This window comes from Triticum urartu, chromosome 6 (genome assembly GCF_003073215.2).
Source record: "Triticum urartu cultivar G1812 chromosome 6, Tu2.1, whole genome shotgun sequence".
Classification (NCBI taxonomy): Eukaryota; Viridiplantae; Streptophyta; class Magnoliopsida; order Poales; family Poaceae; genus Triticum; species Triticum urartu.
Window position 1 is genome coordinate 70,727,894 of NC_053027.1, and position 17,793 is coordinate 70,745,686.

Genomic DNA, 17,793 nt, shown 5'->3' on the forward strand with positions numbered 1-17,793 from the left:
GAGTTCCAGAAGTTTTCGAAATAGTCAGATTGCTACAAACTGTTCTGTTTTGACAGATTCTGTTTTCTTTGCATTGTGTGCTTGTTTTGATGGCTCTATGGTTTTCTTTGATGAGTTTTTTCCATAGAAAAGTTGGAATACAATAGATATAATGCAAAAAACAAAATATGAATTGGTTTGGTATAGTAATTATAGTAGTGATTTGCTTTCTTTTAATAACGGATCTCACGAAGGTTTTGTTGAGTTTTGTGTGGTTGAAGTTTTCAAGTTTTGGGTTATCTTATGATGGATGAAGGAATAAGGAGTAAGAAGAGCCCAAGCTTGGGGATGCCCCGGCATCCCAAGCTATTATCCAAAAGAGAGCAAGCAACTAAGCTTGGGGATGCCCCGAGTGGCATCCCCTCTTTCTTCTAACGACCATCGGTATTTTACTCGAAGCTACACTACTAGGGAAAACCTTATACACAGAATCTTAGCAGCACCGCGACACAAAAAGAGGCGCTGCTGCTAATTAGCAACAGCTAGGTTAGGAAAAGCGCGCTACTGATGTAAATTTAGCAGTAGCGCGTGATGTCCAAACCGCGCTGCTACAAAAATCCACCAACAATACACAACAACCTAAGTTTACCAGCAGCGCGGCGACACGAAGCGCGCTACTGCTAATGCAATAGTAGTAGCGTGGTTTTTAGTCACGTCGCTGCTGCTAATTTTGAAATTGTCCATAGTTTAGCAGTAGCGCGTGTGGGAAAAGAGCGCTGCTGCTATGCTCTTAGCAGTAGCGCGTTTTTCCTCCCGCGCTACTGCTAAGACGCAGCACCCCAGCACGTTTTTACACCCGTCCTCCCCTCCTCCATCTCCTCTCCTTCCTTTCCCCTACCTCCCACATCCTCCCTCTATCACTCTTATTCTTCCTCAATACTCCCCCCATTACTCTCCCTCTTCTACCTACCTTTCTCTCTCTTCATTACTCCTAGCTAACTACACCACCTCCATTAATGCACCCCTCTTTCTCTTTTTCCTTCCCCCTCCACTAGTTGAAGTTGTCTCCTCCCAAATTAGCTAGCTAGGTAGATGTAGCATTTAGTTAAGTGACCTATTTGCCCCCTAACTAGATCTATCTTTGTCAAGAAGACCTTTGTGCATTTTTGATCTCCTTACATAATCATCTTCACTGTGTGCTCGATCTCGAGATAGAGGTGATTAAAATTTCATGCTTTTGCAAAATGGAAATATGTGTATGTGTATGTGATATGATAATTGGGCAATATGATGGAAATTGTGTGTGTGGCTTGTGTTGACGCCAAATTGTGCTTTTGAGTTGCCTATGTTTTGCCGAAATGTCAATTTATTTCTGTTTCGGCGGATTCCGGGCAAACTCTAGATCTATATATGTCCTAATTTTAGGGAAGGTCATGCCAAATTTTTGTATGACTTTGATGCATGATGTTTATTATTACCGGGCAGACGTTCATGATGGTCAGTGGAACGATGGTGGACATGTGGTTGCGGTCGGCGGTGCAGGACATGAAAGAAAATAACCGGACAGAGGTTTTATGTCCGTGTCGAAAATGCAAAGGACTAGTTTGGCTCGACCCCTATGACGATGGTCGTGTCGAAGTGCACCTGCTCATGACTGGTTTCATGGATGGCTATACTCGGTGGATAATTGAAGATGAGGATGACGATGTTGAGGACGCCGACGGGGCAGGCAATGACGGCACGGGGCAAGATGAAGAGATGATTGATAATGGCGGCGGAGAAGGGGCTGGACATGGCGGAATAGAAGGGGCCGGGCATGGCGGAGTAGAAGGGGCCGGACATGGCGGCGGAGAGAACATGGACTCCATGCAGCAGAGTTCGTCGGTACTAAGTTCAATCGTGCGGGACCCTCATGTTCAAGCACTGCTTCGCAAGGATATGAGTACTGAGAGAGCTGCTTCTAGAGAGGAGGCTAAGCTGGAGCAACTGGTGGTAGACTCGAACACTCCATTGTAGTATGGTTGCAATCTTGAGGTGACCCGCTTGAGTTTCACGCTCCAACTCCTGAAGACGAAGGCTAAAAACAAATGGACTGACACTAGCCTCGATGAGCATCTCAAGTACCTAAAGGATGTTCTTCCCGCGGGGAATCTATGTCCTACTAGTGTTGATGAGGCCAAGAAGATCGTGTGCCTCTTGATCTGCCGCATGTTAGATACCATGCATGCATCAACGATTGCATAATTTATCAGAAGGAGCACGCGGAAAAAACAAGCTGTCCGGTGTGCAATGCTTCTCGATACAAGAAGGCCGGGAAGAAATGTCCCTAGAAAGTTGTATGGTACTTACCGATCACTCCCCGTCTCCAGAGGTATTTCATAGATCCCAAGGAAGCAAAGCTAATGCGCTGGCACGCGGAGAGGAAGAAGCCCGACGATGGAGATGATCCGAAGCTGAGACACGTCAAGGATGGAAGCCAGTGGAGAGCGTTGAACAACTTCTATCGGTATTTTGAATGTGATGCAAGGAAAATTGTGCTCGGCGCGTGTCCCAATGGCATGAATCCGTTTGGCAACCAGAACACCAACCATAGCACATGGCCCGTGTTTGTATGGATGTACAACCTCCCCCCTGGTTGTGCATGAGGTCAAAGTACATTCACATGAGCATGCTTATTCAAGGGCCGAAACAACCAGGAAATAATATTAATTTGTATCTAGGGCTACTTCAAGAGGAGTTAGACACTTTATGGAAAACACAGGCCAAGACATGGGACGCTGATGACCCACAAGTATAGGGGATCTATCGTAGTCCTTTCGATAAGTAAGAGTGTCGAACCCAACGAGGAGCAGAAGGAAATGATAAGCGGTTTTCAGCAAGGTATTCTCTGCAAGTACTGAAATAAGTGGTAACAGATAGTTTTGTGACAAGATAAATTGTAATGAGCAACAAGTAACAAAAGTAAATAAAGTGCAGCAAGGTGGCCCAATCCTTTTTGTAGCAAAGGACAAGCCGGAACAAACTCTTATATAAGGAAAAGCGCTCCCGAGGACACATGGGAATGTCGTCAAGCTATTTTTCATCACGTTCATATGATTCATGTTCGGTACTTTGATAATTTGATATGTGGGTGGACCGGTGCTTGGGTGCTGTTCTTACTTGAACAAGCATCCCACTTATGATTAACCTCTATTGCAAGCATCCGCAACTACAACAAAAGTATTAAGGTAAACCTAACCATAGCATGAAACATATGGATCCAAATCAGCCCCTTACGAAGCAACGCATAAACTAGGGTTTAAGCTTCTGTCACTCTAGCAACCCATCATCTACTTATTACTTCCCAATGCCTTCCTCTAGGCCCAAATAATGGTGAAGTATTATGTAGTCGACGTTCACATAACACCACTAGAGGCTAGACAACATATATCTTATCAAAATATCGAACGAATACCAAATTCACATGACTACTAATAGCAAGACTTCTCCCTTGTCCTCAGGAACAAACGTAAATACTCACAAAGCATATTCATGTTCATAATCAGAGGGGTAATAATATGCATATATGATCTAAACATATGATCTTCCACCAAATAAACCAACTAGCATCAACTACTAGGAGTAATCAACACTACTAGCAACCTACTAGCACCAATCCTGGACTTTGAGACAAGAATTGGATACAAGAGATGAACTAGGGTTTTTAGATGAGATGGTGTTGGTGAAGATGTTGATGGAGATTGCCCTCTCCCGATGAGAGGAGCGTTGGTGATGACGATGGCGATGATTTCCCCCTCCCGGAGGGAAGTATCCCCGGCAGAAAAGCTCTGCCGGAGCTCTAGATTGGTTCCGCCAAGGTTCCGCCTCGTGGCGGCGGAGTCTCGTCCCAAAAGGTTGCTTCCCCTTTTTACTTGACGAAAGACTTCATATAGGAGAAGATGGTCGTCGAAGAGCCACCAGGCGGCCCACGAGGTAGGGGGCACGCCCTAGGAGGGGGGGCGCGCCCCCACCCTCGTGAGCAGGGTGTGGGCCCCCTGGCCTTCATCTTTGGCGAGGATTTTTCTTTATTTATTTTAAGATATTCCGTGGAGTTTTAGGGCTTTTGGAGTTGCGCAGAATAGGTCTCCAATATTTGCTCCTTTTCCAGCCCAGAATACGAGCTGCCGGCATTCTCCCTCTTCATGTAAACCTTGTAAAATAAGAGAGAATAGCCATAAGTATTGTTACATAACGTGAAATAACAACCCATAATGCGATAAATATCGATATAAAAGCATGATGCAAAATGGACGTATCAACTCCCCCAAGCTTAGACCTCGCTTGTCCTCAAGCAAAAAGCCGATAACAATAAATATGTCCTCACGTTTAGAGGTAGAGGCGTCGATAAAAATAAAATACGGACATGAAGGAATCATGATTATTCTCATAACAAAAACATATATAGATTTTGTCATATGATTACTTATGTTCAAGTGATGATCTATTCACACTGCAAAAGTATGAATTAGAAACCTTATTGAGACCCAACAAACTATAACCTCAGTCATTGAAGCAATTGCAATTTATCATAACATCGGAAAGAGTCTATGTCAGAGCTAAAAAGCAAGTCCACATACTCAACTATCATCTAGTCCTTCATAATTGCTAACACTCACACAATACTTGTGGTTATGAAGTTTTAATCGGACACAGAGAAATATAGGGGCTTATAGTTTTGCCCCACAACCTTTTACCTCAAGGGTAATGTCAACAATAATAACTCATGCTCCCCTACATCCAATTGGATATATATATCATGTTCTTTCCAACATGCTGTGCTTGCCAAAGGATAAAATGAAAAAGGAAAGCTGAAGATCACCATGACTCTTGCATAAGGTAGATGAAAATAATAAAAGATAGGCCCTTCGCAGAGGGAAGCAGAGGTTGTCATGCGCTTTTATGGTTGGATGCACAAAATCTCAATGCGAAAGAACGTCACTTTATATTTCCCCTTGTGATATGAACCTTTGTTATGTAGTCCATCGCTTTTATTACTTTCACATCACAAGATCGTATAAAGCTTATTTCTCCCACACCAATCAATCATACATATTTAGATCAATTTTTATTGCTTTGCACCGATGACAACTTACTTGAAGGATCTTACTCAATCCATAGGTAGATATGGTGGACTCTCATGGCAAAACTGGTTCAAGGGTATTTGGAAGCACAAGTAGTATCTCTACTTGGTGCTGAGAATTTGGCTAGCATGAGGGGGAAAGGCAAGCTCAACATGTTAGAGGATCCATGACAACATACTTTATCTCAGATATAAGAAAACATAACTCACCACGTTGTCTTCCTTGTCCAACATCAACTCTTTAGCATGTCATATTTTAATGAGTGCTCCCAATCATAAAGGATGTCAATAATAATATATCTATATGTGAAACCTCTCTTTCCTTATTACTTCCTATTAATTGCAACAATGACCAAAGCTATGTCTGCCAAATCCCAACAACTTTTAATCATCATACTCTTTCTATGTGAAGTCATTACTTTCGATAAGATCAATATGAACCTTTGTTTCTTTTTATTCTTTTTCTTCTTTTCTTTTATTCACCCAAGATCATGGCAAAATAATCAAGCCCTTGACTCAACACTAATCCTTATTATATATAGCTCACGGACTCGATTACATAGAGAGATCATAAAGCAAAACTCAAAACTAGATCATGCCATCAACTTTATTCTACTAGATCAAGATACTACTAATAGGATCGAACTAAGAAAAATGGTAAAGATAGGAGTTGTGATGGTGATACGATACCGGGGCACCTCCCCCAAGCTTGGCAGTTGCCAAGGGGAGTGCCCATACCCATGTGATTATGTCTCCTTTGCTGATGAAGAAGGTGGAGGTGTTGTCGATGATGTGGGCTTGTCGTCCATATTCCAAGGCATAGGCTCACCATCATAGAAGGATGATCGAGTCTCCAGGATCCTCAAATCTGCAGCCAAACTCATCCTTTTGAATCTATATTCATACTCACACTTTTGGTTTTGCAGGTCATAGATTTGGGCTTGGAGGTGCTCGATCTTCTCATGAAGCTTGAAGATGGCCTCCCCGATGTTGTCAGCATCCAACTTGTGGTTGCTAGTGAACTCCGCGATCATCATGTGGTTGGAGTTGAGTCCACGTTCCACCATCCCTTGACACTTGAAAACTTGTTGCTCCACTGCTTCGAGCCTCGTCTCCATGCTTCTGGTCCCCTTTTGTCCCTCTTCATCGCGGATGTGCAGCAACCCATCACGCAACTCAATGGTTTGAGGGTGTCGCAGCACCTCCGCGAGGTAAGGGTTGATGACCTTCTCGAAGAACTTGTCCTTGGAGGCACTTGAGGACGTCATGATAACCTAGATCTGTCAGAAAAACAGCTCGAAACAAGAACAGAGGAGATTTGCATGATACGGGAGTCAAAACCTTCGGGAGAATATATAATGAATTTTTACCGACCAAAATACGTATCGCACAAGAAAACGGAGTCCGGATGGCGCACGAGGTAGGGGGCGTGCCCAGGGGAGGGGGGCGCGCCCACCACCCTCGTGGGGCCCTCGTGTCCTTCCCGGACTGCCACTTATTTTTCTATTTTTCTAAATATTCCAAAATGGAGAAATATTTCCTTAAAATTGTTTTGGAGTCGGTTTACTTACCGTACCACATACCTATTCCTTTTCGGAGTCTGAAACGTTCTGGAAAGTGTCTCTTATGTATTCCTCCGGGGTTACAGTTACAATAATGTTGGTTTCAACATTTATGGGATTACCTGAGATATAATGTTTGATTCTTTGACCGTTTACCACCTTCGGATTCGTGCCTTCGAAGTTGTTGATTTTTATGGCGCCAGAACGATAGACCTCCTCGATAACGTGGGGGCCTTCCCATTTAGAGAGAAGTTTTCCTGCAAAAAATCTTAAACGAGAGTTGTATAGAAATACATAATCACCCACGTTAAACTCACGCTTTTGTATCCTTTTGTCATGCCATCTTTTAACTTTTTCTTTAAACAACTTGGCATTTTCATATGCTTGGGTTCTCCATTCATCAAGTGAGCTAATATCAAATAACCTCTTCTCACCGGCAAGTTTGAAATCGTAGTTGAGCTTTTTAATAGCCCAGTATGCCTTATGTTCTAGTTCGAGAGGTAAGTGACATGCTTTTCCATAAACCATTTTATACAGAGACATACCCATAGGATTTTTATATGCAGTTCTATATGCCCATAATGCATCATCAAGTTTCTTGGACCAATTCTTTCTAGACCTATTAACAGTCTTCTGCAAAATTAATTTGAGTTCTCTGTTACTCAATTCTACTTGACCACTAGACTGTGGGTGATAAGGAGATGCAATTCTATGATTAACATCATACTTAGCAAGCATTTTACGGAAAGCACCGTGAATAAAGTGTGAACCACCATCAGTCATTAAATATATAGGGACTCCAAACCTCGGAAAAATAACTTCTTTAAGCATTTTAATAGAAGTGTTATGATCAGCACTACTAGTTGGAATAGCTTCTACCCACTTAGTAACGTAATCAACATCAACTAGAATATGTGTATATCCATTAGAGGCAGGAAAAGGTCCCATATAATCAAAGCCCCAAACATCAAATGGTTCAATAACAAGTGAATAATTCATAGGCATTTCTTGACGTCTACTAATATTACCAATTCTTTGACATTCATCAAAAGACAAAACAAACTTACGGGCATCTTTGAAGAGAGTAGGCCAATAAAAACCAGATTGCAATACCTTATGTGCAGTTCTATCTCCAGCATGGTGTCCTCCATAAGCTTCAGAGTGACACTTGCGTAGGATTTGTTCCTGTTCATGCTCAGGTACACAACGTCTGATAACACCATCTACTCCTTCTTTATAAAGATGTGGATCATCCCAAAAGTAATGTCTCAAATCATAGAAAAACTTTTTCTTTTGTTGGTATGTGAAACTAGGTGGTATGAATTTAGCAACTATGTAATTAGCATAATCAGCATACCATGGAGTACTACGAGAAGTACTTATAACATTTAATTGCTCATCAGGAAAGCTATCATCAATGGGTAGTGGGTCATCAAGAACATTCTCTAACCTAGATAAGTTGTCTGCAACGGGGTTCTCAGCTCCTTTTCTATCAACAATATGCAAATCAAATTCTTGTAGCAAGAGAACCCATCTAATAAGTCTAGGTTTAGCATCTTTCTTTTCCATAAGATACTTAATAGCAGCATGATCAGTGTGAATAGTTACTTTAGAATCAACAATATAAGGTCTGAACTTATCACAAGCAAATACAACTGCTAAAAGTTCTTTTTCAGTAGTAGCATAATTTCTTTGAGAATTGTCTAGAGTCTTAATAGCATAATGGATAACATTTAATTTCTTATCAACTCTTTGCCCTAGAACAACACCTACAGCATAATCACTAGCATCACACATAATTTCAAAGGGTAAATTCCAATCGGGTGGCTGAACAACAGGTGCAGAGACTAATGCTTTCTTAAGTATTTCAAATGCTTCTACACAATCATCATCAAAGACAAATGGTATATATTTTTGCAATAAATTAGTCAGAGCCCGAGAAATTTTTGAGAAGTCCTTAATGAACCTCATATAAAATCCGGCGTGACCAAGGAAACTTCTTATACCTTTGATGTCCTTGGGACAAGGCATCTTTTCAATAGCATCAACCTTGGCTTTATCAACTTCAATACCTCTTTCAGAAACTTTATGCCCCAAGACAATACCTTCATTAACCATAAAGTGGCACTTTTCCCAATTCAAGACAAGATTAGTTTCTTCACATCTCTGCAAAACTCGATCAAGATTGCTCAAGCAATCATCAAAAGAAGATCCATAGACGGAAAAGTAGTCCATGAAAACCTCACAAATCTTTTCACAAAAGTCAGAGAATATAGCCATCATGCATCTTTGAAAGTTAGCAGGTGCATTACATAAACCAAAAGGCATACGTCTATAAGCAAAAGTACCAAAATGGCATGTAAAAGTAGTCTTTGATTGATCTCTAGCCGACACAGGTATTTGAGAGAAACTAGAATAACCATCTAGAAAGCAGTAATGTGTATGTTTGCATAATCTTTCTAGCATTTGATCTATAAAAGGTAAGGGGTAATGATCTTTCTTAGTAGCCTTATTTAATTTGCAGAAATCAATTACCATCCTATAACCTGTGATAATTCTTTGTGGAATCAATTCATCTTTATCATTAGGGACAACAGTAATACCTCCCTTCTTAGGGACACAATGGACAGGACTTACCCACTGACTATCAGCAACGGGATAAATTATACCTGCCTCCAGAAGCTTGAGTATTTCTTTTCTTACCACTTCTTTCATTTTAGGATTCAAACGTCGTTGAGGGTCACGAACTGGTTTGGCATCTGCTTCCAAATTTATTTTATGTTGACATAGAGTGGGGCTAATGCCCTTAAGATCATCCAGAGTATATCCAATAGCAGCACCGTGCTTCTTCAGAGTTTTCAATAATCTTTCTTCTTCATGCTCTGAAAGGTTAGCACTAATAATAACAAGATATATATTCTTTTCATCAAGATAAGCATATTTAAGATTATCAGGCAACGGTTTAAGATCAAACACGGGATCACCCTTAGGTGGAGGAGGATCCCCTAAAATTTCAACAGACAAATTATGTTGTAGAATAGGTTCCTGTTTAAAGAATACTTCATCTATTTCCCTTCTTTCATTCATGAACATATCATTTTCATGGTCTAGCAAATAGTGTTCTAAAGGATCACTAGGAGGTACGGCAATAGAAGCAAGACCAATAATTTCATCCTTACTAGGCAATTCTTCCTCACGATGTTGTTTGCTGAATTTAGAGAAATTAAACTCATGCATCATATCATCCAAGCCAATAGTAACAACATTCTTTTCGCAATCTATCCTAGCACAGTGTTCAAGAAGGGTCTACCAAATATAATGGGACAAAAGCTATCTTGTGGAGAAGTGAGAACAAGAAAATCAGCAGGATATTTAGTTTTCCCACACAAGACTTCAACATCTCTAACAATCCCAATTGGTGAAATAGTATCTCTATTGGCAAGTTTAATTGTGACATCAATACCTTCTAACTCAGCAGGTGCAATTTCATGCTTAATTTCTTCATACAAAGTATGCGTTATAACACTAGCACTAGCACCCGTATCACATAAGCCATGATAACAATGATCTCCTATTTTAACAGAAATAACAGGCACGCCTACCACAGGTCTATGTTTATCTTTAGCACAAGGCTTAGCAATTTTAGCAGTTTCACCATCGAACTGAATAACATGCCCATCAATATTATCAGACAAGAGATCTTCAACAATAGCAATATTAGGTTCTACTTTAACTTGCTCAGGTGGTGTATAAGTTCTAATATTGCTTTTACGAACAACAGTTGAAGCTTTAGCATGATCCTTTATTCTAACAGGGAAAGGTGGTTTCTCAACATAAGAAGTAGGAACAATAGGATCATTACAAGTAACAGTCTTTTCTTCAACTTTAATAGGTGCAGCTATTTTTATTTCTATGGGAGGATGATATTTAAACCACTTCTCCTTGGGGAGATCAACATAAGTAGCAAAAGATTCACATAAAGAAGCTACTATCTCAGAGTCAAGTCCATATTTAGTGCTAAACTTACGGAAAATATCGGTATCCATAAAATATTTAACACAATCAAACTTAGGTGTCATAACTGACTCCTTACCTTCGTCGAGGTCCCAATCTTTAGAGCTACGTTTAATTCTATCCAATAAGTCCCATTTGAATTCAATAGTCTTCATCATGAAAGAGCCAGCACAAGAGGTATCAAGCATGGTGCGATTGTTTTCAGAAAGCCGAGCATATAAATTTTGAATAATTTTTTCCCTTGGAAACCCATGATTGGGGCATGAATATAACATTGATTTAAGCCTCCCCCAAGCTTGAGCGATGCTTTCTCCTTCGCGAGGCCAGAAATTATATATATAATTGCGATCACGATGAACAAGATGCATAGGGTAATACTTTTGATGAAATTCCAATTTCAATCTTTTATAGTTCCATGATCTCGTATCATCACATAGCCTATACCATGTCAATGCGTCTCCCTTCAAAGATAAATGGAAGACCTTCTTCTTAGCAACATCGTCGGGTATACCTGCAAGCTTAAATAATCCACAAACTTTATCCACATATATTAAGTGCTCATCAGGATGCCTTGTTCCATCTCCTGTAAAAGGATTAGCTAGCAGTTTTTCCATCATACCCGAAGGAAATTCAAAAGGAGTTTCATTTTCAATAGGTTCAGTAGGTTGAGGAGCAACTCTTTGCTCTACTGGACGAGGTGAAGATACCCCGAACAAGCCCCTCAGAGAATTACTTTCCATAGTAACAAGTGACAGTAAATTTCAGCACACTATATAAAATTTTCCTTACCAAATTCCACCTACCAAAGGCGCTACACTCCCCGGCAACGGCGCCAGAAAAGAGTCTTGATGATCCACAAGTATAGGGGATCTATCTTAGTCCTTCCGATAAGTAAGAGTGTCGAACCCAACGAGGAGCAGAAGGAAATGATAAGCGGTTTTTAGCAAGGTATTCTCTGCAAGTACTGAAATAAGTGGTAACAGATAGTTTTGTGACAAGATAAATTGTAACGAGCAACAAGTAACAAAAGTAAATAAAGTGCAGCAAGGTGGCCCAATCCTTTTTGTAGCAAAGGACAAGCCGGAACAAACTCTTATATAAGGAAAAGCGCTCCCGAGGACACATGGGAATATCGTGAAGCTATTTTTCATCACGTTCATATGACTCGCGTTCGGTACTTTGATAATTTGATATGTGGGTGGACCGGTGCTTGGGTGTTGTTCTTACTTGAACAAGCATCCCACTTATGATTAACCTCTATTGCAAGCATCCGCAACTACAACAAAAGTATTAAGGTAAACCTAACCATAGCATGAAACATATGGATCCAAATCAGCCCCTTACGAAGCAACGCATAAACTAGGGTTTAAGCTTCTGTCACTCTAGCAACCCATCATCTACTTATTACTTCCCAATGCCTTCCTCTAGGCCCAAATAATGGTGAAGTGTTATGTAGTCGACGTTCACATAACACAACTAGAGGCTAGACAACATACATCTTATCAAAATATCGAACGAATACCAAATTCACATGACTACTAATAGCAAGACTTCTCCCTTGTCCTCAGGAACAAACGTAACTACTCACAAAGCATATTCATGTTCATAATCAGAGGGGTAATAATATGCATATAGGATCTGAACATATGATCTTCCACCAAATAAACCAACTAGCATCAACTACTAGGAGTAATCAACACTACTAGCAACCTACTAGCACCAATCCTGGACTTTGAGACAAGAATTGGATACAAGAGATGAACTAGGGTTTGTAGATGAGATGGTACTGGTGAAGATGTTGATGGAGATTGCCCTCTCCCGATGAGAGGAGCGTTGGTGATGACGATGGTGATGATTTTCCCCTCCCGAAGGGAAGTATCCCCGGCAGAACAGCTCTGCCGGAGCTCTAGATTGGTTCCGCCAAGGTTCCGCCTCGTGGCAGCGGAGTCTCATCCCGAAAGGTTGCTTCCCCCTTTTTTCTTGATAAAAGACTTCATATAGGAGAAGATGGGCGTCGGAGAGCCACCAGGGGGCCCACGAGGTAGGGGGTGCGCCCTTGGAGGGGGGGCGCGCCCCCCACCCTCGTGAGCAGGGTGTGGGCCCCCTGGCCTTCATCTTTGGCGAGGATTTTTCTTTATTTATTTTAAGATTTTCCGTGGAGTTTCAGGGCTTTTGGAGTTGCGCAGAATAGGTCTCCAATATTTGCTCCTTTTCCAGCCCAGAATTCTAGCTGCCGACATTCTCCCTCTTCATGTAAACCTTGTAAAATAAGAGAGAGTAGCCATATTTATTGTGACATAACGTGAAATAACATCCCATAATGCGATAAATATCGATATAAAAGCATGATGCAAAATGGACGTATCAGACGCCAACAAAGGCGAGTATTTCTACATGAGAGCCGCGCTGATCACAACGGTGCACGACTATCTCGGTTACGGATATGTCGCAGTCCAGGTGTGCCATGGATATTGCGGATGCACGCGGTGCATGGATGATACGACGTCTCAGCAGCTAACGTCAAGGAAAGATGGCGGGTCTGGGAAAATCGTGTACATGGGGCATCGAAGATGGCTCGAACAGGACGACCCATGGAGAAACCGTGGAGATCTATTCAATGGTCACACTGAGCATCGAGGACGTCCACGTAAGCGGAGCGGTGCCGAAATCGATGAGTTGTTGAAAAACTGGAAGGAGTGCCCCGCACCGGGAAAGACGATGAAAAAGGCGCCGGAGCCGCTGCTGAAGGTATGGAAGACGAGGTCTGTGTTCTGGGACTTGGAGTACTGGCACAAACTCGATACACCTCATTGCCTTGATCAAATGCACATCTGTAACAATGTCCTTGGGAGTTTGCTCGCGACACTGATGAACATGCCGGATAATACCAAGGATGTACTACAAAAAAAAGACACATCCGTGACATTTTGGGCTGAACAATTTTTTTTGTCATACATATGACACTTCTATGACGATAATTGTGACAAAACCCGGTATCATCATAGATATGGTGGGCTCCTACTTCCATGACAAAAAATCATGACAGAAAATGGGCTTTTCGTCCTGGGCGGGCCGGAGACGCAGCTGCATGACATTCTTTGGGCCGTCCATGACGAAAAAAACCGTGGTAGAAGCGAGGGGGAGGAAAATTTCGGGGAGTTCCCGGTTACGGTGGGAGGTCGGGGGGCGAGCGATGCGCGTTTCTCTCGTACATGTACGCGCGTGTGTGCGAGGAATTGGCTCTAACTGAACCCGAGCGAGGCGTTGGGCTCTAACTGAACCCGAGCGATTGCACTGTAGGCTACGCGTTACTGAACCCGAGCGATCGATCGATGGCTGTTAACTGAACCCGATCGAGCGATTCCTTGGCTACTACTGCTAACTGAAGCCGATCGATGAGATGAACAGTGAGCGTTGCGAGGGGATTTGGATGAACAGTGAGAGGTGGCGTTGCCTCTGGATGAACAGGACCCCGTGGTGTGGTGGAGGGCTGGATGAACAGTAGACGGTGGAGGGGTGCCCGTGGAGGGGTGGATGAACAGGACCCCGTGGTGTGGAGGGCAGGATGAACAGTAGACGGTGGAGGGGTGCCCGTGGAGGGGTGGTTGAATAGGACCCCGTGGTGTGGAGGGCAGGATGAAGGACGGTGGAGGGGTGGTTGAACAGTAGCCGGTGGAGTAGCGCGCGGTGGAGGCTGGATGAACAGGAGCCCGTAGAGGCTGGATGAACAGGAGCCCGTGGAGGCTGGAGGAGGTCGACGGTGGATGAACAGTAGCTCGTGGAGGCTGGAGGGGGTCGACGGTTGAGATGAACAGTATCCCATGGAGTCCCGTTTTGCGGTACGCCACACCCTTCCCGATGAACAGGACCCCCGTTTCGACCGTAGCGCTCCAACACAAGTCCGTTTCCTCTGTTTTGCGGTACGCCACACCCCTCCCGATCAACAGGACCCCCGTTTCGACCGTAGGAGGTCCGTTTCCTCCGTTGTGCGGTACGCCAGGCCTCGTTCCCATCGCCTCTTCCGTCCAAGCCCTCCCGATGAACACGACCACGCATTCTGTTCCGACCCAGCCACGTTGCCTCCCGATGAACACGACGCAATCCGTTGCCTCCCCATGAACACGACGACGACGCTGTTTCTCCGTTCCGACCCAGCCATGTACACGAGCCCTCACCGTACGTATGCGCGAGTAGGCGTTCAAGACCCCGCCCGTATGTACACATACGTGGCCGTATTTTCTTTCTTGCACCCTGGCCGCCTCTACTACTACACGTGTGCGCCTCTACATCCACCAGTATATATGTACGTACACGTTCGCGACCAGAATGACAACGCTACATACGCTTCGACCAGGTGGGTCCCGACTGTCAGGCACTTCCTTGCCTGCGAAGATGTAGCTGGTGGGTCCCAACAGTCAGGGGGGCGAAATACGGTGGCCCGTCCGGTGGGTCCCCGCTGTCAGGTGGAGGAATAATTATTTTGCACGTAATAAGGAGGCACTTCCTTGCTGCGGCCGTGGACCCAGCTGTCAGCCTCTCCACGTACAGTCCATGTCCGATGGAAGCCGTTCCTTGACCACGTTGACCACGCCGTGCCGAGAGCACCAGGGCGGTGGACGATGGCGAGGCCTAGGAAGGGGACGATGCGGAGCCGGGGAAGACGCGGCAGTGGATGCCCACGCGTAGAGGAGTACGAGGGCACTGGTTCGCTGCGATGTGAGGCTGCCGTCGCCGCAGAGTAACAGGGGGTGTGGGTGAGTAGAGGGATGGCCTGGCCAGCGGTGGGAGTAGAAGGGGGCGGTGAGGCCTCCGCCGCATCGCAGCCGGCCACGGGAGGCAGGAGCACGAGGCACGATCGACGCTGGTTTGGGCAGCTGGAGAAAGAAGACCAGAGGTTGAAGAAGCACTACGGCCATTGGATGGACATCGTACGGTCACTGGAGCTAGAATCGTTCATATTGACTAAGTTGACAAAGCCCTTTGTCCCCATCAACTTAGTAGGTCCACAAGTCAGCCTCCCACCACGGTGGGTCCCATCAGTCAGGGGGAAACAATTTTTTTCGCAAAATACTGGTGGCCCGTCCGGTGGGTCCCTGCTGTCAGGTGGAGGAATAATTATTTTGCACGTAATAAGGAGGCACTTCCTTGCTGCGGCCGTGGACCCAGCTGTCAGCCTCTCCACGTACAGTCCACGTCCGATGGAAGCTGTTCGTTGACCACGTTGACCACGCCACGCCGAGCGCACCAGGGCGGTGGACGACGGCGAGGCCTAGGAAGGGGACGATGCGGAACCGGGGAAGACGCGGCAGTGGATGCCCACGCGTAGAGGAGTACGAGGGCACTGGTTCGCTGCGGTGTGAGGCTGCCATCGCCGCAGAGTAACAGGGGGTGTGGGTGAGTAGAGGGATGGCCTGGCCAGCAGTGGGAGTAGTAGGGGGCGGTGAGGCCTTCGCCGCATCGCAGCCGTCCACGTGAGGCAGGAGCACGAGGCACGACCGGCGCTGGTTTGGGTGGCTGGAGCAAGAAGACCAGAGGTTGAAGAAGCACTACGGCCGTTGGATGGACATCGTATGGTCACTGGAGCTAGAATCGTGCATTATTGACTAAGGTGACAAAGCCCTCCGTCCCCGTCAACTTAGTAGGCCCACACGTCAGCCTGCCACTATACTGGGTTCCAGCTAACAGGGGGAGTATTCATTTTTTTTGTGCGTAATAAGGAGGCACTTCCTTGCATGCGAAGATATAGCTGGTGGGTCCGAGCTGTCAGCTGCGGTAAATTTTTTTTCGTGAAATACAGAGGCCCTTTCGGTGGGTCCCTGATGTCAGGTGGAGGAATCATTATTTTGCGCGTAATAAGGAGGCATTTCCTTGCGTGCGGCCGTGGACCCAGCTGTCGGCCTCTCCACGTACAGTCCACTTCAGATGCATGTCGGTCGTTGACCACGTTGACCAGGCCGCGCTGAGAGCACCAGGGCAGTGGACGATGGCGAGGCCTAGGAAGGGAACGACACGGAGGCAGGGAAGACTCGTAGTTGTTTCCCACGTGGAGGGGAGTATGACTGTACGAGGGTTTACTGGTTCGTCTGCCATCGCCGGAGAATAACAGCAGGTGTGGGTGAGTAGAGGGATGGCTAGGCCAGCGATGGGAGTACGGTGGGGCGGTGAGGCCTGCGCGGCAGCAGAGCCAGCCGCGGGGAGGAGGGAGCAGGCAGTCCCGCCGACGCCTGTTTGAGCGGCTGGAGCAGGAAGAGCACAGATTGAAGAAGCACGACGGTCGTTGGATGGACATCCAACAGTCACTGCTTGTGCGTCAACCTTTTTTTAGGAAAGCCTCAAATCTGTGGAAAACAGCATACAACCCATCTGCCATTATTTCTAATAATTTTCAGCCCATTTGCTAATTCTTATGGTTTTTTGGAGCCCATATTCTTTTTGTTAGTATTACAGCCCAAATTGTGGCCACGGTTAAAAAATTATACGAAATTTTGCATATTTCGGTGCGGTCCGAACTGTTTTTAATCCCGAAATTTCGACTCACATTCAAATTGATTTTAAAAATAAATGTATATTAATATAAAAACCAACAAATTCTCCACGCATAAAAATTAATGTAATTTAAAATCTTGAAATGAAAAAAAGATATTTGAAACTAATTGCCGGTTTGATGTGTTTTAAAAATGTACAACCCATTTCTCATTACTGATGGGCCATTTTCTTGGCCAGCCGAATGAAAGCTCTCCCCGTCTTGAAAGATTTGCAGCCCAACAGGCCTGACAAAGCGACTTACTTGGCAAATCATAAAAAAACAAGGCTGTGGCCATGGACCCAGCTGTCAGCCTCTCCACGTACAGTACTCTTCCGATGGAAGTCGTTCCTTGACCACGTTGACCACGCCGCGCGGAGAGCACCACGGCGGTGGACGACGGCGAGGCCTAGGAAGGGGACGAGGCGGAGCCGGGGAAGACGCGGCAGTGGAAGACCGCGCGGAGAGGAGTACGAGGGTTCACTGGTTCGGCTGCGGTGTGAGGCTGCCGTCGCCGCAGGGCCTGGCCAGCGGTGGGAATGGTAGGGGGCGGTGAGGCCTCCGCGGCAGCACAGCCGACCACGGGAGGCAGGAGC